Source organism: Corythoichthys intestinalis, chromosome 2 (assembly GCF_030265065.1).
Source record: "Corythoichthys intestinalis isolate RoL2023-P3 chromosome 2, ASM3026506v1, whole genome shotgun sequence".
Classification (NCBI taxonomy): Eukaryota; Metazoa; Chordata; class Actinopteri; order Syngnathiformes; family Syngnathidae; genus Corythoichthys; species Corythoichthys intestinalis.
The window spans coordinates 21,592,161-21,618,570 of record NC_080396.1 but is presented as its reverse complement, the minus strand read 5'-3'; the positions used below and the strand labels follow the sequence as shown (position 1 = coordinate 21,618,570).

At 39.3% G+C, this 26,410-nt stretch overlaps 1 pseudogene; it reads right to left on the bottom strand.

The window, feature by feature from the left end:
* The window catches only part of LOC130912331 (uncharacterized), a 42,916-nt pseudogene extending 21,006 nt beyond the window's left edge, over positions 1-21,910 (bottom strand).
* Between the last annotated feature and the right edge of the window lie 4,500 nt (positions 21,911-26,410).

The following is a 26,410-nucleotide window of genomic DNA, read 5'->3' as shown; positions in this document are numbered from 1 at the left end:
CCAACATCAGTGTTGGGAGTAACGCCGTTATAAATAACGCCGTTACGTAACGGCGTTATTTTTTCAGTAACGGGGTAATCTAACTAATTACTTTTTCCGCCGTTACCGTTACTGACGGTCAAAAACGGTGCGTTACTTACTCTGAATAAATTGAAGAAACTTCCAGCCGTGTCGAGTCTACTTTCCGCTCTGTTGATTTGTCATCCATGACTTGGGGTGCGTTCAGGTTCGAAAATTAGCGCACGTACTTCTGACTCCAAGCTGTTTGTCCCTGCTCATTAAATTGGACAATGCTTTCCAAAGTTTGGTAACGTTTCTGTGTTTGCTACACCTGATGCTAGCCACGTTCCCATCTCCCACTGTCAGCCAGCAATAATTCTGCTTCCATCTTGAGGACGGCAGACGCTTTGAAGGTGACGTGAATTGTGGGAAACGAGCCTACCTCAATGCCCCTCGAGAGATGCGATGGAAGTCATTGTGATTGGCTGAGGGTTAGAGTCATGTGTCGCGATAAGCCAATCAGAGCCGGTGATTTCACAAGCAACCCGGAAGAGCGGGTGCGGCAAGCACACACACGCAAAACAGGGTCGGGATGGCAGAGCATTCCTCTCGAGCATTCAGAAGAAAAATTGTCCTTTAAAGAGGTGGAGATCTAGACACTATTTCAAGTTTGTCGAAATGAAAGGAAAGAACCTGCATGTAATGTGTAATTTATGTCCCGGGGCAAAGCTTTTGTCGACATCTGTGGTAAGCAATTCAAATCTGCTGAAGCACCTAACAAGTTAACTACAGTGGGGAGAACAAGTATTTGATACACTGCCAATATTGTCAGTGTATCAAATACTTGTTCTCCCCACTGTACCTGTCTGTTCTTCTGCATTCCACTGACTCGAATACTGCTCAGAAAATTTCAAATCCTTTGACATACAACAAGTTCTTTTTAAAGTAACGGAAATAGTTACTTTCCCTGGTAACTAGTTACTTTTACTATAGAGTAATTCAGTTACTAACTCAGTTACTTTTTTGAAGAAGTAGTGAGTAATGTAACTAATTACTTTTTTAAAGTAACGTGCCCAACTCTGCCCAACATACAGAACTCCTTCACGGGCAACTATTGCCACAAAAATTCATGAACTTTTTGAAAATGAAAAAGCAACGAAGGTGGAGCAACTACCCAGAGTTACGTTTGTTGCACTGACAGGAGACCACTGGACAAAAAAGAATATGACTGGCAAACTTAAGCAGTGTTTCTTAACACTTTTACACACATTTTAGTGTAATGTTTTTCAGTTAAGTGTGTGAAAATTGACAAATTATTATTATTATTTTTTTAAATCTCACACAGCTTTCAGGCCATTTAGTGTAAAACTGCAAATGCTGCATTTATTTGTGTGGAATGTTTAATTTAACAGACAAGTTGTTTACACATTTTTTTGAAACACTAGCTATTGTTACTGTATTGTGCTTGTCTGCTCTTTAAGTTGGCAGTTAATTTTGGGCAATATGCCAAACGGTTCTTGAGCCACGTTGTTAGTCTAAAGCACTTTAATCATTTAAGCTCTTTTCTGTATTATACTGACATTTTATTTTATACAAGCTGAGTTGTTAAATAGAATTTTAAAACTCTATTTGGTTAAGTATTAATTCATTCATACATCATACATTTCATCTGAAAACAAATTTTAGGTCAATTATAGTATTTTCCTAGATTTTTTTTCCTGAATAGCAACTTTATTCATCCCGAGGGAAATGTGATTAATCATGATTAATCACACAGTTGACATATGGTTAACTAGATTAAATTTTTTAATCATTTGACAGCACTAGTTTTTACGAATAGAGTGAGGCATTAACTTGACGGTCTGAATGTAACAAATCGCATAGACGTGGACCATTTCAAATCCGATCTGGGCCACATTCTGGAAAAATGTGGTGGCAGTCTGAACTGTCAAGTCTCCCAAATCGGAATTTATGCAGCAATTACGTCAGCAAAGAGCAAGAGCGGTAGGCAGATTGGCAGCGATGTAGCTGTGCTTTAGCGTTAGCGCCTAGCTTGAACTACGCAGTAGGCGAGCTTGACCACAGGCATAAAAAAAAATTAAATGCAGAAAAGCATGAGCCTGATAATGCTTGGTTTTCTTTCTTTGAGCCAAATACGCAATATTTCAGTATTGCTTGCATGGCTGAGTCGGGGCAAACTGCAGAGTGCGTGCATGCATTCTATCAATCTTTTCTTAAACTTTGAATATAAGACTAAACAGGGATTAATAATGTCTGATCTTTGTGTCCTCTTTTTGGAAATCAAATTATGATCACTCTGGAATGACTACTGCCAGTATGTGTAGTCATTTGTATTGATGCTTCTGCGCATGGGGGTTAGTTTGCTCAGCGCGTGTCGGACTGCGAGTTAGTCCGCTCGTCGAGCTCAATCGACAAAGGCAGTCTGAACGGGCATTAAGATCTTCATGTAAACCTAGCCTTAGTTTCCACTGAAAATATTTTAACAAGCTGCTTTTGTCCATTTATACTTAAATACGAGGTGGTAATGTTAATTCAAATCTAAACCTAGAGCCAAAGCGACAAATATAAGAAATCCATTTGTTCCCTTCATTTTTTAAAATGGTTTCAGTGGTTGTGAGGAAAGCACACTTGATTTGGACTGGTTGCGGGGGGAGTTTTACTAGGTGTCCACCGGGATGCATGTCGATCCAGTAGGCGTTGAGTGGGTGATACTTCATTAATTGAATAACCCATTTTAATCTTCTGCTAAGTGCCCTCGAGTAGCAGTGCTTCCTTTAGAAAGATATTGCAATAATCCATCAAGTACACCCAAGTGACTTCGACTTGGTTCTCTTTCGACATTTGATTTTTACGTAATGCTGCTTCGGTCATACTGTACTGCTATACTTGGCTCCTTTCGTTATAACAACATCGTGGTCGTACGACGACATGTTTCAAAGAGATTTACAGCTGTGTTTATTTGCCCTACTAATTGGATGTCTTTTTTACCCAATGAGTTGTGGGTGGGTTTACTCTGAAAGTTACTTAAATGGAACTTGGTTTTGGACGTTATAATGATCTTGTTATAGTGGATTTTTTTTGTTTATCTAAAACAAACATGGTTTCAAAGTACACAACTTTGATCGAGCGAATACATTTTAGTGTTTGAGGAGTGTATAGATCGGTAATTACTGGGAGACACTTGTTGATTTGCCAAGTATCCAGTATACCTCATTTGTCCTTCACCTCTCAGGTGTCTCAATTAAGCCTGAGATCGCCTGCAGCCTTGAAGCTAAACTCCCAAATAACGGTGTCAGATGTCTGTGTGGTTTGCTGACTTTATTCAGCTGCTCATCACACCAACACTTGCAGAATGAGACTAAAATAAAATAAAATTAAATCAGTCTCATCTTCAATAAAAGCAATTCAAATTTGCGTTTGCAAGTAGCTGCTAATACAGCAATAACAAACATTTAGCATGTATCAATTAGCATCCGCACATCATGGAAAACAATCACATAAACTCGCCCCACTTATTCGACCACAATTGAAAACACACAACAAACAGTACAAAAGGGGTTATATAAAGCTGTCGCCTCTGGATGCTTCACAAGCAACAAATGTGCGCGCAAGCTGTCACCTCTGTCACTCAGCTGCTCTGAGTGTGCATGTGTGGGTTGGGTGGGCGCGTCTGTACATGCGCTCGCTTCCTGTTCTATGCTTCCTGCACCAAAATAAAAGTTAAAATTAAAAAAAAAAATTGTTTTAAATGACAAGACTCAGGCGTCGTTAAGTCAAAATGGCTAAAGTCGGGTCCGTCGTAACCCTGGGACTGCCTGTATCCTATGAAAACTAGTTCATAGTTCAGTTCTTAATTTTAAAATGAACCAGTTCAGTTTATATACTTTATAATTTCATAAATGCAGAACTCTTACTTGCTTTAAACTTTACTCTTCACTTTTTTCTGTTGTTCCACATTTTTTTCATCACACGTTTCTTTTTATTTTTATATTATTTCATGATTAGAGTTGTTTATTTCTCCATGTACTGTTTGTCTTCTGTAAGAATGTTTACTGATGCAACTTTGTTTAAACTAAAACGGTCAATGTAGCGTGTTATGTAATTAAAAAAAAACAACAACAACAACTTATTATCGAAATGTTTTTATCTCTAGCATTTGACTCTTGTGCATCTTCCTAAAGTTGGTCAGTGGTAAGTGATATTCCTGCCATAAATAGTTCTAAGTAATACAGTGGTATGAGAACATGTCTTCACCTTTTGGAATTACTCATATTTCTGCATAAAAGATCTTTGTCAAAATCACACAAATGAAAAAACTCTGCTTTAACTAAAATGCCTCAAATATTTATAGGTTTTCATATTTTAATGAGGATAGAATGTAAAAAAATGACAGAAGGGGGAAAAATAAGTAAGTGAACCATCACGTTTCATATTTTGTGCCCCCCACCACCACCACCCCCTTGGCAGCAATAACTTCAACCAGACACTTCCTGTAGCTGCAGATCAGTCTGGCACATCAATCAGGACTAATCTTGGTCCATTCTTCTCTACAAAACTGCTGTAGTTCAGTCAGGTTCCTGGGATGTCTGGCATGAATCGCTGTCTATACACCATTCTTGACCATAGTTTTACATATATGCTGTGTGCACAGAGATATTGGACTGTGCCAGTGATTTCTGTAAGTCTTTAGCAGACACTCTAGGGTTCTTTTTTACCTGTCTGAGTATTCTGCTCTGAACTCTTGGCATCATCTTTGGTGGACAGCCACTCCTTGGGAGAGAAGCAACAGTGCAAAACTCTTTCCATTTGTAGACAACTTCTCTGACTGTCGATTAATGAACATCCAGACTTTTAGATATGGTTTTGTATCCTTTCCCAGCTTTATACAAATCAACAATCCTTGATCGCAGGTCTTCAGACAGCTCTTTTGACTGAGCCATGATGCACATCAGACAATGCAAGTCTTACAAGGTGTGTGTTTTATAGTGGGCAGGGCAGCTTTAAACCACACAACAGTGATTGGGCACACACCTGACTTAAATTATTTGGTAAAAATTGGTTTTAATTGCTTTTTAAGTCTCCTTAGGCAGAGGGTTGACTTACTTATTTTTCCACCTTCCATCGTTGTTTGCATGCTATCCTCATTCAAATATGAAAACCTTTAAATATTTGGGTGATTTTAGTTGAAGCAGCCACTGTTTTTACATCTATGTGATTTTGACAAAGATCAGATCATGTGATTGTAATTTTATGCAGAAATGTGAGAAATTCCAAAAGGTTCAGATACTTTTTCATCCCACTGTTATTCTCTTTCTTTTGTAAAAGAAGCTCAAGAACCTTTCCTCGAGGTAGCCTAAAGGTTGCAATCAGATACCTTTTCTAAGCATTTTTTAAAAAATTGAACAATCGACCGTCCTACTGCTGCCAATTCGCTTCAATCAGATAAAATAGGAAAGTTAAAAGGCAAAATCGAAAATCCAAAGAGGACCATTGGTCTGAAAACATTTTTTATCTTATAGGATAAGAGATCTAAAATTTATATTTATGCAATCAACTTCCTAAAGAAAATCTAGAGGGCCATCTGAGGTTACTATTAAATCAGACCGCCTGACAACAACTATTTGGGACTTAATGATCTTACAACCTCATGGGCTTTTCCTTCATTGGTAAAATGTCTTATTTGGCATCAAATGACATAACATAAATATCAGACATACTTTCAAAGTTGATCCATTTTCATTTTGGTTTGTGACCAAATGTGATGTCAAGTGGTCCGAATCTAGAGTTTTATTGGGCAATCAGTTGAAAACTTGCTGCTTCTGAGTTGTACTGACAATAACTTGAAAGCTCTGTTTCAGTTTTATGAACTAATAAATTGTGTGAGAATACATGATCTTCAGGATAAGATCAAAGATCTAGAATTCTTCAGATGCAGAATATGACCAACATGCAGTGATGTAGTAGGAAGGGGTCAGGGGAGTATGATTACCTAAGGAAGAGAAGCACTCAGCAGCCAAATTCAAAGCATCGCCATATGATATTTTTTTTACCTCATGACATCAAAATTTAATCACCTCAATAGTTTTATAAAGTTTTTTTTTTTTTTAGTTTTATATTACAAACATATCCTTCAGGTTTGAGTTACATTTAACACAAACATTTTGACATTCAGAACCAAATATGTGGTCTCGGCCTTTCCCAGGTTTCACCTATTGGCGGAGGGAATACATTTCTTCACATGCATTGGGGCAAATAAGTATTTAGTCAACCACTAATTGTGCAAGTTCTCCCACTTGAAAATATTAGAGAGGCCTGTAATTGTCAACAACAGTAAACCTCAACCATGAGAGACAGAATGTGGGAGGGGAAAAAAAAACAGACAATCACATTGTTTGATTTTTGAATTTATTTGTAAATCATGGTGGAAAATAAGTATTTGGTCAATACCAAAATATCATCTCAATACTTTCTTATGTACCCTTTGTTGGCAATAACGGAGGCCAAACGTTTTCTGTCACTCTTCACAAGCTTTTCAAACACTGTTGCTGGTATTTTGGCCCATTCCTCCATGCAGATCTCCTCTAGAGCAGTGATGTTTTGGGGCTGTCGTTGGGCAACACGGACTTTCAACTCCCTCCACAGATTTTCTATGGGGTTGAGATCTGGAGACTGGCTAGGGCACTCCAGGACCTTGAACTGCTTCTTACGAAGCCACTCCTTTGTTGCCCTGACTGTGTGTTTGGGATCATTGTCATGCTTAAAGACCCAGCCACGTCTCATCTTCAATGCCCTTGCTGATGGAAGGAGATTTTCACTCAAAATCTCTCGATACATAGCCCCATTCATTCTTTCCTTTACACAGATCAGTCGTCCTGGTCCCTTTGCAGAAAAACAGCCCCAAAGCATGATGTTTCCACCCCCATGCTTCACAGTGGGTATGGTGTTCTTCGGATGCACTGGCCTACTGCACGCATGCTATTTTTAGACCGTGACGTCGCATCGTAAAGCGGAAGTAAAGCCGAAGTGGGACATTATAGACCCGCCCTCGCATAGAAACAATGTAATTTGTGCTAATTTTCTCCGGTAAACTTTCAAAAACGAACATGCCGATCACACATTGCTTTTTTGGAACTTGTAGAAATGATTCTAGACATTACGACATATGAAGGATGGTTTCTTCATACGTTTCCGGAACCCAAAAATGTGAAGACCGAATCAACTTGCGCGGACTCTAACACCAGCTCGGTGAATCCATTCACATTTCATATGCAGTAAACATTTTGTTGGGTTGGCATGGTCTTACAGAGGACAAAGAGGTAAGTCATTTTTATATTTTTAACTTATTTTTTAGCGTAACGTTGTGCCGTTGTGCGAATTACAATGGTATCTGACTGCCACTTTTACCGTTTCTGTTATTTATAAAAAATAAAATTAAAAAAAATAAACTTTGGTAAGGGGGAAGTGTAAATAAATTATAACATTAAGATTTGTAAAAGAAAAAAAATATATAAAAGTGTTCGTTGGCTGTCACTAAGTAGCATTTGCGATTGCTACACAAAGCTAACTAAATTACCCCCAAGAACGGTCAGAGACGTAGGACAACCAGAGGATATATAACAAAGACAGGGCTGATGGTAAAGGATAGCTTGTTGAAACAGGAGAATGTCATTGTCAGTCGTGTCGATAAAAAAGCTAAGGCTATGCTTAGGTTGGCTCGTTTTTTTCGTCTTTTTCAGCCTTCGACACTCAAGCTATCTCTTTAACTGAACATTTTTATGTTCTTCCACGTCTTTGCCAGTGAATTTGGCACCGGGGACATCATTTTCAGAGAAAATTGGTAGGTTTAGCTCTGTAAACATCTCCTTCGTAGACGATTTCCATTCATTTCCTATTAGGGACCAACGGAAGCGTGTCCTACCTTAGCAACAGTAGCTAATGTCATGAATATTAATGAGCGGAAGTGACGTGTTGCTTGCGGTACGCCATTCAGTATTCTTTCTCCTCCAAACACGAGAACCAGTGTTTCTACCAAAAGGTTCTATTTTGGTTTCATCTGACCATAACACATTCTCCCAGTTCTCTTCTGGATCATCCAAATGCTCTCTAGCGAACCGCAGACGGGCCAAGATGTGTACTGTCTTCAGCAGAGGGACACGTCTGGCAGTGTAGGATTTGAGTCTCTGGCGGCCCATTGTGTTACTGATAGTAGCCTTTGTTACTGTGGTCCCAGCTCTCTGTAGGTTATTCACTAGGTCCCCCCCCCCCCCCGCGTGGTTCTGGGATTTTTGCTCACCGTTCTTGTTATCATTTTGACGCCACGGGGTGAGATCTTGCATGGAGCCCCAGATCGAGGGAGGTTATCAGTGGTCTTTTATGGCTTCCATTTTCAAATAACTGCTCCCACAGTTGATTTCTTTACAGCAAGCGTTTTACCTATTGCAGATTCAGTCTTCTCAGCCTGGTGCAGGTTTACAATTTTGTCTCTGGTGTCCTTCGACAGCTTTTTGGTCTTGACCATAGTGGAGTTTGGAGTGTGACTGACTGAGGTTGTGGACAGGTGTCTTTTATACCGATAATGAGTTAAAACAGGTGTCATTAATACAGGTACAGCCTCATTAGAACTGGTTAGAAGAAGTTAGACCTCTTTGACAGCCAGAAATCTTGCTTGTTTGTAGGTGACCAAATACTTATTTTCCACTCTAATTTGGAAATAAATTCTTTAAAAATCAAACAATGTGATCTTCTGTTATTTTTTTCCACATTCTGTCTCTCATGGTTGAGGTTTACCTTAACCTTAACCTTAACCTTAATTACAGGCCTCTCTAATCTTTTCAAGTAGGAGAATTTTCACAATGGTGGTTGACTAAATACTTATTTGCCCCACTGTAATTCTCGCAATTTAAATTATTTCATATTTTATTTTTCCCCTGAATGTCAGCGTTTGTGAGATAACCTATAATAATTCTTGGCTGCCATCACTTGCATTTAGTCGAGTGACTGATGAGTGTATTTGATCGTTTTTATCAGCAGATGTGTTTCCATGGTGAGCCAAGTCTCAGATGTAAAATTCTTGCTGTGTGGAGATCAGCAATGGAGAAACTGTTGCCTCCTCTCTGAGCACTCATGTGCTTTTTAGGTTGTCGCACAGTGCACATTGCTGATGAACATCCACCAACAAATCCTTTTTCAGCTCTGTTGAATAGACATTTTATTACGATTAAAGCTCAAGACATCACTAATGATGTGATAATGCATTCGCCTGACTTTCGTACAGCTACTTATGGAGTAATGAGGGTGGTTTGAGTTTGCAACACGGTGCGGGAGCCTTAAACAGGCAAACAAAAACACTGTCAATCAGACACCATACATGTAAACAATAGCGGGGGTGCTTCAAATTTAGGAATACATTTAGATATTTGAAGTACTATGTCCCACATTATAATCAGCCTCATTAAGGAGGACAACAGGGAACATTTTCACAGAATGTATTTCGATCTTAGAATACTTAATGAAGACTGTTGTTTTGAGATTCCACTCCGTCTCTGTGATGGATATTGTTTTTTTTTTACACCAACGCACAAATTGAGACACGTACTAAATGCAAGCTCATGCAGGGACCTAATAAATTAGCTCATATGCCAGATATCCCATAAAGATGCAGCGACTTCCTGTTCATTTAGGCTATTTGTGATGTCAGGTGACACCCACGATTTGCAGACAAATGGCCGTTAACTTGCAGGTGCTTCCGCACGGAATACACACATGATAATATTCAACATTTATTTTTACAACAAGTTGTGACAACCTAACTGTAGTTATTACGATAGTGGTCCCTTCATGAATCATGTGAGAGACGAAATTCATACTGTTATGTTATGTATCCAAGTTTAATAATAATAATAATGTCTTACACATTTCCAAACAATTTTGGCCCGTTATGGCCAATCTGTGTATAACCATCTGCGTCAAGTTAGTGAAAAAATTCAATTAAATCAAATAAAACAACATGAAATGAGAGTGGTATTGCTAACACACTCTGTGCGTTGGCAATTTACTGCAAACTGCCATTGTCTCATGGGGGTAGGATGCTGCCATGGCAACAACCAGAGACAGTGTTCAGGGTTTGATAGAGAATAGGAGCTAAAGCTAGGTGGGAGCACCACAATTTGTCTCCTTTGTCTTTGACTCTGTGGAGAAGGTTAAAATATTCATGAACTTTTTGGCTGCTATTGATGGCGCTAGATGTCCAATGCATTTGGACCGGCAGGGTTGGCGCCGATCATTTGCTGCCAGCCTTCAATGACCTGAAAGATGAGCATTCACAGCCAGTCCTTCCACACCAACTGGATTGGAAATCTATTGCCGTCAGTGGCATCCAATGAGTTAAAAAAAATAATAAAAAATAAAAATCTACAATTAGAAAAAAAAATCATTAGGCCTAAAGGACATTCACATTTTCAAATGCTAATCAAATGTCTATACCAGATTATTTACTACAATGCATTTTCTCATGTAACGATTTGTTTATCACATATTAAATATTGCTAAAAGGATTTTTAAAATTATAGTATTCTGGAATAATCCATCAATTTTATACGCTGCGTGTGATATGCATGAAAAAAATCTGAGTTACACTGTCCACATTGCATTTAAAGAAAAAAAAATCTAAAAATAAAAAATGCAAGAAATGGGAGTTGAATTGCAGTGTGAATGTAGCTTAAGAAGCTGATAACTAATTGATAAGAGTAAAGTAATGACAAAAAATATTCCTGATTTTTGTGTACCATAAGGGTTTACTTTATTTGTTAAGAAAAAGGTATGTTGTATCTGTGACAAACACATTATACAGTAATATATTGCCACTTTAACAGAAATTGTGTCTAAATTAAAGCCCACAACATGCTGCCTTGACATCCTTCCTTCAAACTTTTTCAAAACTGTTTTTCATCGCATAGCCCCAGAAATACTTCAGATTATCTACAAACAGGAGAGTTTCCACAGACTTTAAAAACTGCAGTAATCAAACCTCTTCTAAAAAAAAACAAATCTAGATACCTCAACCATTAGTAATTATAGGGCAATATCAAATCTGACATTCCTGGGGAAAATTATCAAAAGGGTTGTGTTCGAACAGATCCAGGTTTTTATGATGCAAAACAATCTTTTTAACTCATTTCATTGTGGATTTCGGCCACAACACAGGACCGAGACCGTGCTTATCAAAGTCCTAAATGATATTCGCCGGAATACCGATGCAGGCAAAACATCTGTTCTACTACTATTGGATCTCAGCGCCGCATTCGACACAGTTGATCACAACATACTACTCAGCAGATTGAAACAGTGGGTAGGGCTTACTGACACTGTTCTTCAGTGGTTCACATCTTATTTACATGATAGGGATTTCTTTGTGTCAATCGGAAACCATCAGTCAGAATGAACCAAATTCACGTGTGGAGTCCCTCAAGGGTCAATTCTTGGACCACTCTTATTTAACATCTATATGCTTTCCCTAGCTCAGATTATGGAACAGTATGACATCTCCAATCACACCTATACATTTCTGTGTCCCCTCATGATTATAGTCCCTTAGTCTCCCTGAGTAATTGCATTCATCAAATAGTTGCATGGATGTGCCAGAATTTTCTCCAGTTAAATGTGGAGAAGACAGAAATGATCATTTTTGGGCCAAAAAAGGATAGGTTACAGATAAGCAGACACCTTAGCACAATTTCACTTACAGCTACAAATCAAGTCAGAAACCTTGACGTAATTATTGACTCAGACCTAAAATTTGATTGCCGTCTAAAGTTCGTCACTAAATCTGCTTATTACCACCTAAAAATACAGCCAGAATTAAGGGGCTTCTGAATAAAAAATACATGGAAAAACTTATGCATACATTCATTTTCAGCAGATTGGACTATTGCAATGGTATATTTACAGGTCTTGATAAAAAATCAGTCAGGAAGCTGCAGCTAGTACAGAATGCTGCAGCCAGAGTCCTCACAAATACAAAGAAACTGGACCACATTACACCGGTTTTGAAATCGTTACACTGGCTTCCAGTGAGTCAAAGGATAGATTATAAAATACAACTGCTCGTCTACAAAACACTTAATGGACCAAAATACATGCTTAATTTGTTACAATCCTATGAAACATCTAGACCCCTAAGGTTGTCTGGAACCGGTCTCCTGCATGTTCCAAGAACAAGAACCAAGCAGGGTGAGGCAGAATTTAGTTATTATGCTCCTCGCCTCTGGAACAAGTTACCTGAAGGTCTGAGGTATGCTCAAACTGTTAGCTCCTTTAAATTGGGGCTAAAATCGCTTTTGTTTAACACTGCATATCCATAACTGTCTATATATTTCATTCTATTTGCTTTCTATTCCTCTTGTGCATTTTTATTTCTTTATTTTTATTATTATTTTATACTATTCATGATTAAATGTGATTTTTATGTATAATTTTATTTCCTATTTTGACTGTCTTTGTTTTTACATCCTATTAGTTTTAATGTGATTTTTATGATCTTCATGTGATGTAAAACACTTTGAATTGTACTACATAAATACATTTGCCTTGCCTTGCCTAATGTATGGTGGTTCATTTTGTCTTGGTCGTTTCAAATGAAGCTTACGAGGGGGAAAAAAAAGTGTGTGCACCCCTGCTCTAGACTGGCTATCAACCAATTGCAGAAATGTTGTCATGTTCCATTTCAGGCTCCTGGTGATGCCATTTTCCTTCTTTCTACATTCTGTCTGGTTCATTGGCCTTGTAGCCACACCTGACTGCAGTCTGCCTCATTTGGTATTTCGGTGCCATTGTTCAGAATTTTACCCACTTGGTGTTTTTCTCACTTAATTATGATTTGCCACAAATACATTTCGTGTGTGCGAGTTATGGACTAGTTTGCTGTGCCTGTGTTATGTAAGCTAAATCTGCATTTACTGTAAAATTACTTTGCAGTAGAATGTTGAATGAAAAATGTCAGACCCAAAGATTGATTTAAGCCCGTGACACCATAAAGAAAATCTTAAATAGCATTACTGTGTAAATTAAAATCATATTTTGAGACGATTCAACTATATACAACAATTTGGCAAACCGCAGAAGATGAGAAATAAGTCTTTCAATCTGCCGTTTAGCTACTCCTGTCATTATCGCACTCTGGCGCCGCCAACTGGGTGAGAACGTCGGCAGAGTAATGATTTCAGCTAATTTAGAATTTAGCCTAATGAAGGAGAAAGATTCAGAACGAGGAAATGCGACACAGAGCAGCAGAATGTCATCATTGTTTTTATCTCTCTACTCCAATATTTTTCCAGGATAGTCTTTTTATCTAAGTATTTTCCCCAATTGCTAATTAAATTGTATGGCCATGACAAATAACAGTCTTGTGCTAAACAGAAAATGTAATATTAAGGGCTTCTTAAACCTCCCGAACGGTATTTTATGCCACCGGAGTTAGTCCGGCTTTTGTCATTTCCCTGCCCCAGCTTTGGAGATGGAGGAAAGAGTGTAAACAAAACAGGAGGCATGAGAGCTAGGTGACATACTTACCCAAACCGAGCGGCTCTTCCAAGTCTCTTCCTCGCCTTTCAAAAATGAAAAATCACACAGAACTACCTCGACTCATGTCACACACGGCAGCGGGGGTGATTGTCTTCACCGATCGACCAGCCCCCGGCGGCAAGCAAGTTTTGGCTTGTTGTTCTGCTGCGGCCGAGGCAGGCAGGCAGTCCTCGTCGCCGGGGACGCAGAGGGGAATGAACGCCGCATTCTCGGTGGGCAAACTGGCCGACGTCGGAGCGCGTGGAAACCACAGATCGTTGGCAGAGTGGCCTTCTTGGTGGAGAGGCAAGGCAAGGCAAATTTATTTATATAGCACAATTCAACACAAGGCAATTCAAAGTGCTTTACATCACATGAAGACCATAAAAATCACATTTAAATCAACACAACGTAAAAACCAAGACAAAAGATCGCATTTAATCACAGAATAAAAATAAATAAAAATAAAACAAAAATAAAACAAAAACTACTACTAATAATAATCATTTAAATCAGCAACGGAGACAAGCACAAGAGGAATAGAAAGCAGGTAGATTGAAATATATAGACAGTTATGGATATGCAGTGCTAAACAAAAGCGTTTTTAGCCCTGATTTAAAGGAGCTAACAGTTTGAGCATACTTCAGACGTTCGGGTAACTTGTTCCAGAGGTGAGGAGCATAATAACTAAATGCTGCCTCACCCTGCTTGGTTCTTGTTCTTGGAACATGCTGAAGACCGGTTCCAGACGACCTTAGGGGTCTAGATTTCTCATAGGAATCTAACAAGTCTAGCATGTATTTTGGTCCAAGGCCATTAAGTGTTTTGTAGACGAGCAGTAGTATTTTATAGTCTATCCTTTGACTCACTGGAAGCCAGTGTAGCGATTTCAAAACCGGTGTAATGTGGTCCAGCTTCCTTGTATTTGTGAGGACTCTGGCTGCAGCATTCTGTACAAGCTGCAGCTTCCTGACTGATTTTTTATCAAGACCTGTAAATATACCGTTGCAGTAGTCCAATCTGCTGAAAATGAATGTATGCATAAGTTTTTCCATGTCTTGTTGAGTCAAAAGCCCCTTATTTCTGGTTATATTTTTTAGGTGGTAATAAGCGGATTTAGTGACAGACTTTAGATGGCTATCAAATTTTAGGTCTGAGTCAATAATTACGCCAAGGTTTCTGACTTGATTTGTAGCTGTAAGTGACATTGTGCTAAGTTGGCTGCTTATCTTTGACCTTTCCTTTTTTGGCCCAAAAATGATCACCTCTGTCTTCTCCACATTTAACTGGAGAAAATTCTGGCACATCCATTTGATTTGATGAATGCATTTACTCAGGGAGACTAAGGGACTATAATCATGTGGGGACACATAAATGTAGAGTTGTGTGTCATCTGCATAGGCGTGATAGGAGATGTCATACTGTTCCATTATCTAAGCTAACGGAAGCATATAGATGTTAAATAAGAGTGGTCCAAGAATTGACCCTTGAGGGACTCCACACGTGAATTTGGTTCGTTCCGACTGAAAGTTTCCGATTGACACAAATAAATCCCTATCATGTAAATAGGATGTGAACCACTGAAGAATAGTGTCAGTAAGCCCTACCCACTGTTCCAATCTGCTGAGTAGTATGTTGTGATCTACCGTGTCAAGTGCGGCGCTGAGATCCAATAGTAGCAGAACAGATGATTTGCCTGCATCGGTATTCTGACGAATATCATTTAGGACTTTGATAAGCACAGTCTCTGTGCTGTGTTGTGGCCGAAATCCAGACTGAAATGAGTTAAAAAGATTGTTTTGCATCATAAAAGTCTGGATCTGTTCAAACACAACCCTTTCGATAATTTTCCCCAGGAATGTCAGATTTGATATTGGCCTGTAATTACTAATGGTGGAGGCATCCAGATTAGTTTTTTTTAGGAGAGGTTTTATTACTGCAGTTTTTAAAGTCTGAGGAAACTCTCCTGTTTGGAGTATTTATAATCTGAAGTATGTCTGGGGCTATACAATGAAAAACAGTTTTGAAAAAGTTTGAAGGAAGGATGTCAAGGCAGCATGTTGTGGGCTTTAATTTCGACACAATTTCTGTTAAAGTGGCATAGTCCAAGAGGCTAAACTGTCTAAGATTGACGTGGGGGACATTTTGGGAGGCATTTAGTGTAACATTTGTTAATCTGGAGTTGCACACAGTCTGTCTAATCCAGGGGTTTTCAACCCAGTCCTCAAGGCACACTGTGGGTCCTGGTTTTTGTTCCAGCCGATCCAGCAGAGACAGTTGAACCAATGAGGCTTCTGCTAAAACAAGCCACACCTGACTGCAATCAACTGATTGCACTTGTAAAACACCAGATTGGGGAAAAAGTGTTGTCATCTTGTTTGGTAAGAATGAAATCCTGCACCCACAGTGTGCCTTAGTGGAATAGGTTGGGAACCCCTGGTCTAATCTTTAGTACTTTGTGTGTAAAGAATCCTGCGAAATTATTACAGGACACCTCAGATGCCAATTCCTGAGGTATTGATGCTTGTGGGAGAGGGAGAATTGTCACCCACAAAATGCAAGCCACCTCCTTATTAAAACGTTTGCCATTATCCCAGTATTGGTTACAACGTAAAACCAGTGTTTGGAGTAACGCCGTTATAAATAAAGCCATTACGTAACGGCGTTATTTTTTCAGTAACGGGGTAATCTAACTAATTACTTTTTCCGCCGTTACAACGCCGTTACCGTTACTGACGGTCAAAAGCGTTGCGTGACTTAGTCTGAATAAATTGAAGAAACTACCAGCCGAGTCGACTCTCTGCTCCAAGACTTGGGGTGCGTTCAAGTTCGAGAAAAGCGCACGTACTTCTGACTCCAAGCTGTTTGTCCCTGCTCATTCAATTAGACAATGCTTTCCAAAGTTTGGTAACATTTCTGTGTTTGCTACACCTGATGCTGGCCTCGTTCCCAACTCCCACTGTCAGCCAGCAATAAATCTGCTTCCATCTTGAGGACGGCAGATGCTTTGAAGGTGACGTGAATTGTCGGGAAACTAGCCTACCTGAATGCAGCCCCTCAAGAGATGCGATGGAAGTGATTGTGATTGGCTGAGGGTTAGAGTCATGTGTCGTGGTATGCCAATCAGAGCCGGTGATTTCACAAGCAAACCGGAACAGCGCGTGCGGCAAACACACACACGCAAAACAGATGCACAGGGTCGGGATGGCAGAGCAGTCAGAAGAAAAATTGTCCTTTAAGAGGTGGAGATATAGACACTATTTCAAGTTTGTCGAAATTAAAGGAAAGAACCTGCATGTCATGTGTAATTTATGTCCCGGAGCAAAGCTTTTGTCGACATCTGTGGTAAGCAATTCAAATCTGCTGAAGCACCTAACAAGTTAACTACCTGTCTGTTCTTCTCTATTCCACTGACTCGAATACTGCTCAGAAAATTTCAAATTCTTTGACATACAACAAGTTCTTTTTAAAGTAACGGAAATAGTTACTTTCCCTGGTAACTAGTTACTTTTACGATAGAGTAATTCAGTTACTAACTCAGTTACTTTTTGGAAGAAGTAGTGAGTAATGTAACTAATTACTTTTTTTAAAGTAACGTGCCCAACACTGCATAAAACACATAACTTACTCACTTCGCCATGCGTCCAATAGTCTCTAGATTGTCGGACTTGCTTTGCCCATTCTTCGCGGTGAACAGGATCTTTTGGAAATCCAGAAAGCCTCACACCACTCGCCATGGCCCGGAAGTCACTCATTTTCATGGCGCGGGATTCAAACAATTGAATGAATATATTGATCGCTTCCACACACATCCAAGCAGTCCATTTTATTCAGGAGCATAAAATACTGCGTGTTATATGAAAAAACATGCTTTTTTGTGTCACAAGCTTTTTTGTGTGTGTCACAGGCACTTTTAAAACTGTTTAAAAAAAGTTTACAAGGTACTTCTGCTTTACTTCCTTATGTCTACAAGCAACTTCCGTTTTAGAATTTCGCCATTCAAAATAACAGTGGAGCTGTAGTAACATTACTCATCAAAATCCCTTAAAAAAGACAATTTGGAAATACCGCATCTATCTGTCATCATCACGACAGGGGAAGACAACATGTTCATGAAGGCAGATGTGGAACCAAGCTTGTGTCACCACAAAGACTGGGTGTTTTTGTAGCTATGTTGCCGCTGTGTTATGGAAGGTATCTTCTTCCTATCCCTGCATCTTCATGCGTCCGGTCCTCAAGATACTAAATCTAAAATATTGCGCATAAAACGATTTGTTGCCTTTGATATTGCTATTACGAAGAGGCTGGGACTGGAGGCGGTGGCTCGCTCGATCCCGAGATCCAACTACAAGCTTTGCAACTGCAGCAACTTTAAGCTACGCTATTGGAGCTTGAATTACTGAGGACAGCAGGAGAAAGCCCGTATGGAAGCTGTAATGTCGGGTGAAAGTTTGGCGAGGCTCCGGAGCTCTGCTGTCTGATATCACATGCTCGTATGCTATTTTTCCAATAATTTTACAAATTGTGATTTATTGACCTGTTTTGCACATGCACCAATCGTATTATAAAACAAGAAATAGAATCATGTTATCCAAATGTTTTATTGTGATCAAAATCTGCAATAAAAACGAATCACAAACTATTTTTGTTTACAGTATATGTACATAACTTGTAGTATTTCCTTGTAACAACAAAATCCGTGTCAGCCCTTCTGCATTCGGCAAATGTAATATAATTTGTAATTTCACTTCATTTTCACTCACGCAAGTGGCCTGCGTATCAATCTATATCTCACTTCAACACAGCCTTAGTGGTTGTTATAATTTTGTCCACGAATGATCAGCGAAGTGATAAAAACAATCATACAATCTCATCTACGTCTCATCTACGTCATGCTAAATCCGTTTTTGGAGATTCCGTGGGTTGCACTGGCTTGATTTTGCACTTTTAACTTTGTCAGCACACTACTAATGTCAACTTCAACAAATGAGTTTTTTTCTAAACAGGAAGTTTGAAGCAGAAATTTTCCAAGATGGCGTCACCCATATTTCCCTCAGGAAACTTGTCTACAAAGGTAAATTAAACATTTGAATTTTTTTAAAAACTACTTTCCATACTAGAAAATGTAAAATGAGGTTTTATCGAACTGTGAAATTAAGACATTCCCCTCGGTCCTTGTGACCTCCTTCCAATCGTGCTTCAGTGTTACCATGGTGATAGACTGTAGGATGACTCGTACTATGGACAAACCACAAAGGGTTAAAACACTTTTGTATTCTCTTTAACCTTGACAGAGCTTTATAATAAATATTGAGTCCATTATTATTTAAGAAAGCTTTGAATTTTTCTCTATCAACATTTTTTTCAGTTCATGTTTACATTTTACTGATACCTGGAGACGGAATCTGTAAGGAGTGAAGTGAAGGGGATCTTAATGGGACAAAGGGATTGAAGCATTCTTTCTGTATGTGTGCACAGCATAGTATTTCAAAATTAGTTTGTTACCAGACGTGGATGATGTCATGAACACTATAACCATGACATAACTATCACTCGCCTAAAATAGACGTCAAATATCTTCTTTCAGCTGTGACTACATTTTTTTTGTTTTGTTTTGTTTTGCGATGTTAGTTTTGTGACTTCTTATGTAAACCAGTTGAGAGCTGATGAACTGTACTTGTAAAAATGAATGCAACTGCCTGAAATGAATTTTATACATATACATACACACACACACACACACACATATATATATATATATATATATATATATATATATATATATATATATATATATATATTAGTGCTGCAACGATTAATCGATTAACTCGAGTATTCGATTAGAAAAAAAGATTCGAATTAAATTTTGCTGCTTCGATTATTCGTTTAATTATTGTGGCGTTGTCATGGTTTATTTTGAAAGTGTTTGCAACCAGTTTTATTGATTTGAGTGGTTACACTGCCCTCTAGTCTGCCTCATTTCACATGGCTGAATCCAGCTGCTCCATGTTAAGACCAACATAAGCTAAGTTTTTGTTTGCGCTAATGTTTTTTTAATGCATTCGTTATTTAGTTTATGGGTATATTTAGCCGTTTTTTGTGGGAATATGTTTCTGAGCCATTTGTTAAGAGCATTGTTTAAAAAAAAAAAAAAAAAAAAGTTATCGTTTTATAGCATTTAAGCTAGCGGACTTTTGCTTTTTAAGTTAGCTAATTGTTCTTTTTTTGTACATAGATCCTTATTTATAAGTTTTTTATACTGTTTGAGGCTCAGCTCAGGTATTTTAATTTTTCATGTTACTTATCCGATTACTCGATTATTCGACAAACTAGTTCATCGATTAATCGACTACTACAATAATCGATAGCTGCAGCCCTAATATATATATATATATATATATATATATATATATATATATATATATATATATATATATATATGGCGGAAAACATTCAGGTGACTTGAAGTTCTGCTCTGAGAACGCCAATTTGGCCAAATTTCAAAATTGTCAGATATGCATGTGTGATACATCATTGGAAAGCTTAAAATCTCAATTTTGGGGGGGGGAGAAAAATTTTGAACAGGAGGGCATTAAAAAAAATGTTTTTCAAACAGCAAAACCCTATCTGGAGGCTAGAGCACGCGAGAGCAGAATCCGATCCAAAAACTCTATGTAGCATGTATCACTGCATGTCAAGACACGGTTGTGAATGCCCACAGCTGGATTTTGGGGGGATTTTATGGGTAAAACATGGCAATATAACAAGGGTCGTGATGCAGAACTCTCAGACATCAAGGAGTGGTCAGATTTTCTTTTTCATATATTTACCCCTTTAAACTTTTTTTTTCAATTTTTCTTTGTTTGGATCGATTATTTATCATCTAACATATCGGTGAAAATGTGACAGTAAGAAAAAAAATACAATTAAACGATAGTTATGGGGTAGATATCAGTGACTTTTTTACAAACGCCATTTTTTTCATTGTGACGTCATTTGTTTAAAAGTTTAAAATATGCGAGTGAATAATTTTTTAAAGTTTTTTTTTTTTAATGAAATATTAGACATCAATTAATGATTCTAAGCTAAAAATGACAGACATTTTGAATAATTAATATAATTAATTACCTTAGTTTTATGGCTGGGTTAAAACAAAAGCGGTTGCGTGACGTCTGTAAACGGGGGTTTTCAGGGTAAAACGGACAAATTAAAAATAGTTCGTGGCTTAATGAGCCATGACTCTGCTATGGCAGCATATAGACATATTGTTCTATCAAACACAGCAGTTGTTTTGGTTTAAAATACAGCAGTTTCTTTTAAAGAGGAGTGCAACAGCAGAATCTGCTTTATCAGTCTTGTCTGTGTTTTCCGCCATACATATACATACATATACAGTGGGGAAAACAAGTACTGTATTTAAAACACTGTCAATGGGTTTTCCCAATGGCAGTGTATCAAATACTTGTTCTCCCCACTGTATATACATATATACACATATATACATATATACACACATATACATATATACAGTGGGGAGAACAAGTATTTGATACACAGTCAATGGGAAAACCCATTGGCAGTGTATCAAATACTTGTTCTACGCATTGTATATACACACACACATATACATATATATATAAATACATATGTATGTGTATATATACATACATATATATATATATACACGTCGACCAGACCCTCTCGCCACCCTGAAGGCCCTCGCCCATATCGGAAACTTGACAGAGGATGCTTTCGGGTGAGCCCTGTCCAAGAATTTCCCCTCTAGGGGCACAATACGAATGCCCCCCGGCCTGGGGACGCGCGCAGGACCGCTGCGGGCCTCCACCAGAGGGCCGGCCCGCGACAGCCGGGCTTCTCTATGTCCCTGGCGGTTAGAAGCCAGCCGCCCCAGGAGGGACCAGGGGCCGCGGCAGGAACCCGACGCCCGGTCGGCGCTCTCTGACGCGCCATCCCCTCCTCGCTGCCCGCGTGCGAAGGCGGGCCGGTTAAGGAGGGTGACGGGGCCCGGCGGGCTTGCAGCGGCGACTCTGAAGTCTGATGAGTGTCGGTATCGGGCGCCTTAACCCGGCATTCGGTTCATCCCGCAGCGCCAGTTCTGCTTACAAAAAGTGGCCCACTGGGCGGCTAGCACTCAACGCCCGGCTACCAAGCCAGCGAGCTGGACTTCTTACCCATTTAAAGTTTGAGAATAGTATATATCCTGACTAGGCCCTGTTTCCAGTCATGTATTGGATGGATTGTGATGATTACCTGCGCCCAGAGCAGTTGGAGACGCAAAGCAAACACTAGCGAGTCCATTCCTCAGTTCCATTAGTTTAATTTGCTGGTGTCCTGTAACTTAACTCAAAAGCACTTCTTCCAAGCAAAAGTAGCAAACCAAAAGACTCAAAACGCATTCACAACCGAACAAACATATTGATTACTTTCCTGTCCTGCACACTACACTAAGCCACAGTCAAAAACTGTTTACCCTCCTAACTACCAACACCTGTGTGATGATTAGCTGTCATTTTAAGGGTACCAGGGCTGACTCGAGGTCAGTGGACAGATACGACTTACAGCCCCAAGTGGAAAGGAGTAAAATTGCAAATAATAACACGAATCAGAAATATGGCTTTTACACACCGGCCCCTAATTGCGCCTTTTAGAACAATTACATTAAAATTAGAATGAGTCATAGATATACAAAAAAAAACATTGTTCTTTTGCTCCCAACCCAACAGTGTTTCATACCCTGATCATAGACCACCCAACCATGTTGGTTTTGGACTTATTTTCTACTCTCGGCGAACGCCAAGAGGCGACAGCGACATCATGCAGGGCGCAGAGCCAGTGCTGTTGGTCCATTCAGCTCTGACTGCAGACTCCACACCCACATGGACCCTCTCTTCCTCCGGATCCTCTTGCTTTTTCCTTTTCCGCCAATTTTTGGCAGACATTTTTAAATTTTCTTTTGCCTGGATGTTATATGCCACGATGTGATCATGAGATTTCACACACCTTCCGTGCCGGTGTGACCAACTGATGCCGAGTCACTTTTTCGGCATCGCCATTGCCAATGGCATCAGCAAGAAAGTCCTTGTACTTCTTGTGAAAGTGTCCGTCTTTCTGATGACTCCATTTCGGACCACGCACACGTTGAGTTGTAACATTGACGTTGTTCCGCATTGAAATGGCTTTCATTCTGGGAGGCATCTGAAGTCTGTAATGTCCATTCCGAGGCTGAGCAGAGCTTTCCATTAGGTCCAGAAACCCTTTGTTTTCCCTTGGCGTTTCTTCTTCAGTGGATGCTTGCTCAGTGAAGTCAAAGTCGCTGTTTAACAGTTCCTCAATCTTGTCAGTGGTGATTGTGTTGGCATTAACTGAAGGACGTTCCTGTTCACAGTCGCTACCGCCCTGTAACAGACCATTTGTAACCCACCCCAATAGGGTTCTAAACGTGTAGGGTCCCAGCTTCAGGATTGTTTATGACATCCCAGGGCTCCAACAACTTGGATGCATTTGTGCCAATCAGCAGGTCAACAGAGGCGTTTATGAAAGGAATCTTTATGGAATTTAAATAAGGCCATTTTCTCAGCTCCCTCAGGTTGTAATGAGTGTTGGTCTTTCCTTGGAGGAATTCCTTGAGTGAAAGTTGTGTTTGGTTTTAACTGAAGTGGTTGAGAGGCTTGACTGACAATTTGCTTTGTTTGTGATTGAGAATAGGTGGGTTGTTTTGGCGGATCAACTTGCAAAAGCATCCTTTTGCAGTGGTTGGACTGCTTGCTGCTGTGTTGGTGGAGGCACGTGCGTATGTTGCAGCCTCTGGATTGAGTGAGGTGAGGTGGAGCTTAGGTCTAGCCCCCTTTTTAATGCAGGAGGCCATTCAATCAGATCCCCTCGAATGCTGCTCCTGTCTTGAAGTGCCGCTTGCTTAGCTGAGGTGGCAGCGATTTCAGCTTCCAACTCAAGCTGCTGCCTTTTCCTCCTCAATGCAAGCTCCTGCGCTTCCAAAGCGTGCTGGGCCTTTAAAATATATTTCCATATAAAAATTAAGGTTAGAGTTAAACTTTTAAATCACATTTTTTCACAGTTAATAACTAAAGATGCACCGATACCGATACTAGTATCGGCAGGGGGCACCGATCCGGCCCAAAATGGTGGTATCGGTATCGGCGAGTACCAACAAAGACGGCGCCGATACCATTTACCGGTCCATTATTATAACATTTGACCGCAGCCTTTTTTTTTTCTCCTGGCGCTCACTACACTTTGTCTCTGTGTTGTGTAAAGACACGTGAACACCAAACAGCTATCGCTATTGGCCTACTCCAGACCAATGAGAACGGGCCAATAGCCACTTCTGACCAATGACATGGCCGACATGGCCGACATGGCGGCGGTCGGTAAATATTTCAAAATAGAAATCCTGTCAATTAAAATCAATGGCTGCGTGCAAGATTTGCGGCCTGAAAGTTTCGAGATGTGAAGTTAAATCGGCCAGTTTCAATACCTCGAAACTGATAAAACATTTGAAGACGAAACGTGAACGAACACAACGAGTTTGAGCCCGAAAGAGCAGGACTGCTATCAGGAGGAAGGGCGCTGGACAGGTGCAACAGTCTCTGGTCAGTTCACTACGTCTACTTTACTTTTATTGTCTTTTACTGAAAGAAATGCAGCAGTAATTTGGGAACTGTTTCCAAAGTAGGGTTGCCACCTTTCAGAAATAGAAATAAGGGACCCCCCCCACCCCCCCCCCCGAAAAAAGGAGGCTAATAGAGAGACGGGATGCTGTGGTCAATTATTATTACTTATAATTGTTAGCGTCCACAAATGTGGAAACAAGGTTGGACCTCGAAGCGGACAACAAGCGGGGGATAAGTACAAGGGTTTAATGATTGCAAACAAAAAATAACACGCGGTCGCGGGATAGTAGAAACAACAAAAGGAGTCCATGACAGCAGGTCGACGGAGCTCAGTACTACAAACTCGAAGGTTTACTAAGACGATAGGCAGCGAGCCAAAAAGCCAAAATAAAAACACTCAAATACCTGCACAGGGTAGAGGTTACAAACGAGTGCAGCACACTAACAGAAAAAAACCAATGCAGGGGCGTAACAAGCAAATGTAGCGAGACTATAGTGCGAGATGTCAAATGGCGATCAGCAAAGCAAATATCTCGGCAGCCTTCTCTGAGCTCACCCGTGCTTAAATGCTGCGTTGATGAGCCCGCATTGGATTCAGGTGCGACGTCAGGAACGCCCCCACTAACAGCCCAGCAACAAAACACAATCTAACCAGCAGCAGAATGTGACAATAATTTCATGAAAGTTGCACTGTTTGGCCTTTGAGAGGTTTAAAAAAAGTTTACTCAGTTCATTCAGAGTTTATTATTATGAACTTATTTTTACTTTCTTACTGTTGGGCTAGTATTATACTTTGTACTAGTCGTTTTCCTATTTTGCAAAGGTAAGCAACAGCCTGACAAAGCCTTGATAGCAATTATTTCACATCCAATTATGTAGCTCTTTGGGGGGGAAAAAAAAAGAAAAAGAAAAAAAAAAATTATATATGTATAAACGGGGTGATATCGGTATGGTATCGGTATCGGCCGATACTGCACAGCCAGGTATCGGTATCGGGGCCAAAAAATGGTATTGGTGCAACACTATTAATAACTGTTTTCCTTGATTTTTTTTCGTTCCCGTTATTTTATCAAGTCTGAAACTAGTGCTGTCAAGTACATGCAGTCCATAATTAACTCGTGATAGGTTACATAAAAAAAAAAAAAAAATGTTTTAAATGTAAAAATGATTATATATTTGAAGTTTTAAATATACCTATGAGTACAGGAGTTGACCCATGTGATTACCATACATCATTCAAATTTAAACCTCATTAGAAAAAAGTTTGGGAACTTATAGATGAACTAAACTTCCATTTTTCCCAAATAACTTCAACTAAAAGGGCTGTATGGAGGAAGAGTGGGAGTACATCTGCTCATAGTTCTCAGATCAAGTGTTCAAGCCTAGGTTGTGCTTTTCCATTTTATTTATTTTTTTGTTTATTTTTTTGGGTACAATCTATAACACCTGTATTTTATTTTATATATTTTTATTTTATATACTTTACATTTCTATACACATGTACTGTATACATTAATGAAATATAATTTGTTATCATTGGTTTAAAATTATTTATGAATTAAATTACCCAAAAGCGAAATGTGAAAAATTAGATAAAATGAATGAACTCACCAAAACGCTTGTCTTCCAAAGCATTTAAATAATTCATTTGTGTTAATCCACCTCAGAGTGCCACATTTAGGGTTTATCTGTTACATTTTGCCTGAGAATATGTATTTCACCACAATGCTCTGTGTCCTTTTGCCCAAAAATAGTGAGTTTCAGTCGGCTGTGAGAGAACCCTAACCCTAAATACACAGAAGGCTAAAAAAGCCGTTTCTGGTCTTGCACCCCTGTTTTAAATAAACTGCTGTATATTAAGCCAAAGGAACTGTTGTGTTTAGTGGAACAATATGTTTATATGCTGCTATAGCAGTTTCATGGCGCATCATGCCCACGGACTATTTTTAATATGTCCGTTTTACCTTGAAAACCCCCGTTTGCAGACACTTCGCAAACGCTTTTGTTTCAACCTAGCCATAAAAAGAAGGTAAGTAGTTATATTTATTATTTGAATTATCTATCATTTTTAGCTTAGAATCATTAAGATGATGTTTAATATTTAGTTTTAAAAAGAAAAATGTCTTTAAAAAGTTATTCAAGCACGTATTTTAACCTTTTTTTTTTTTTTTTTTGGGTTACTG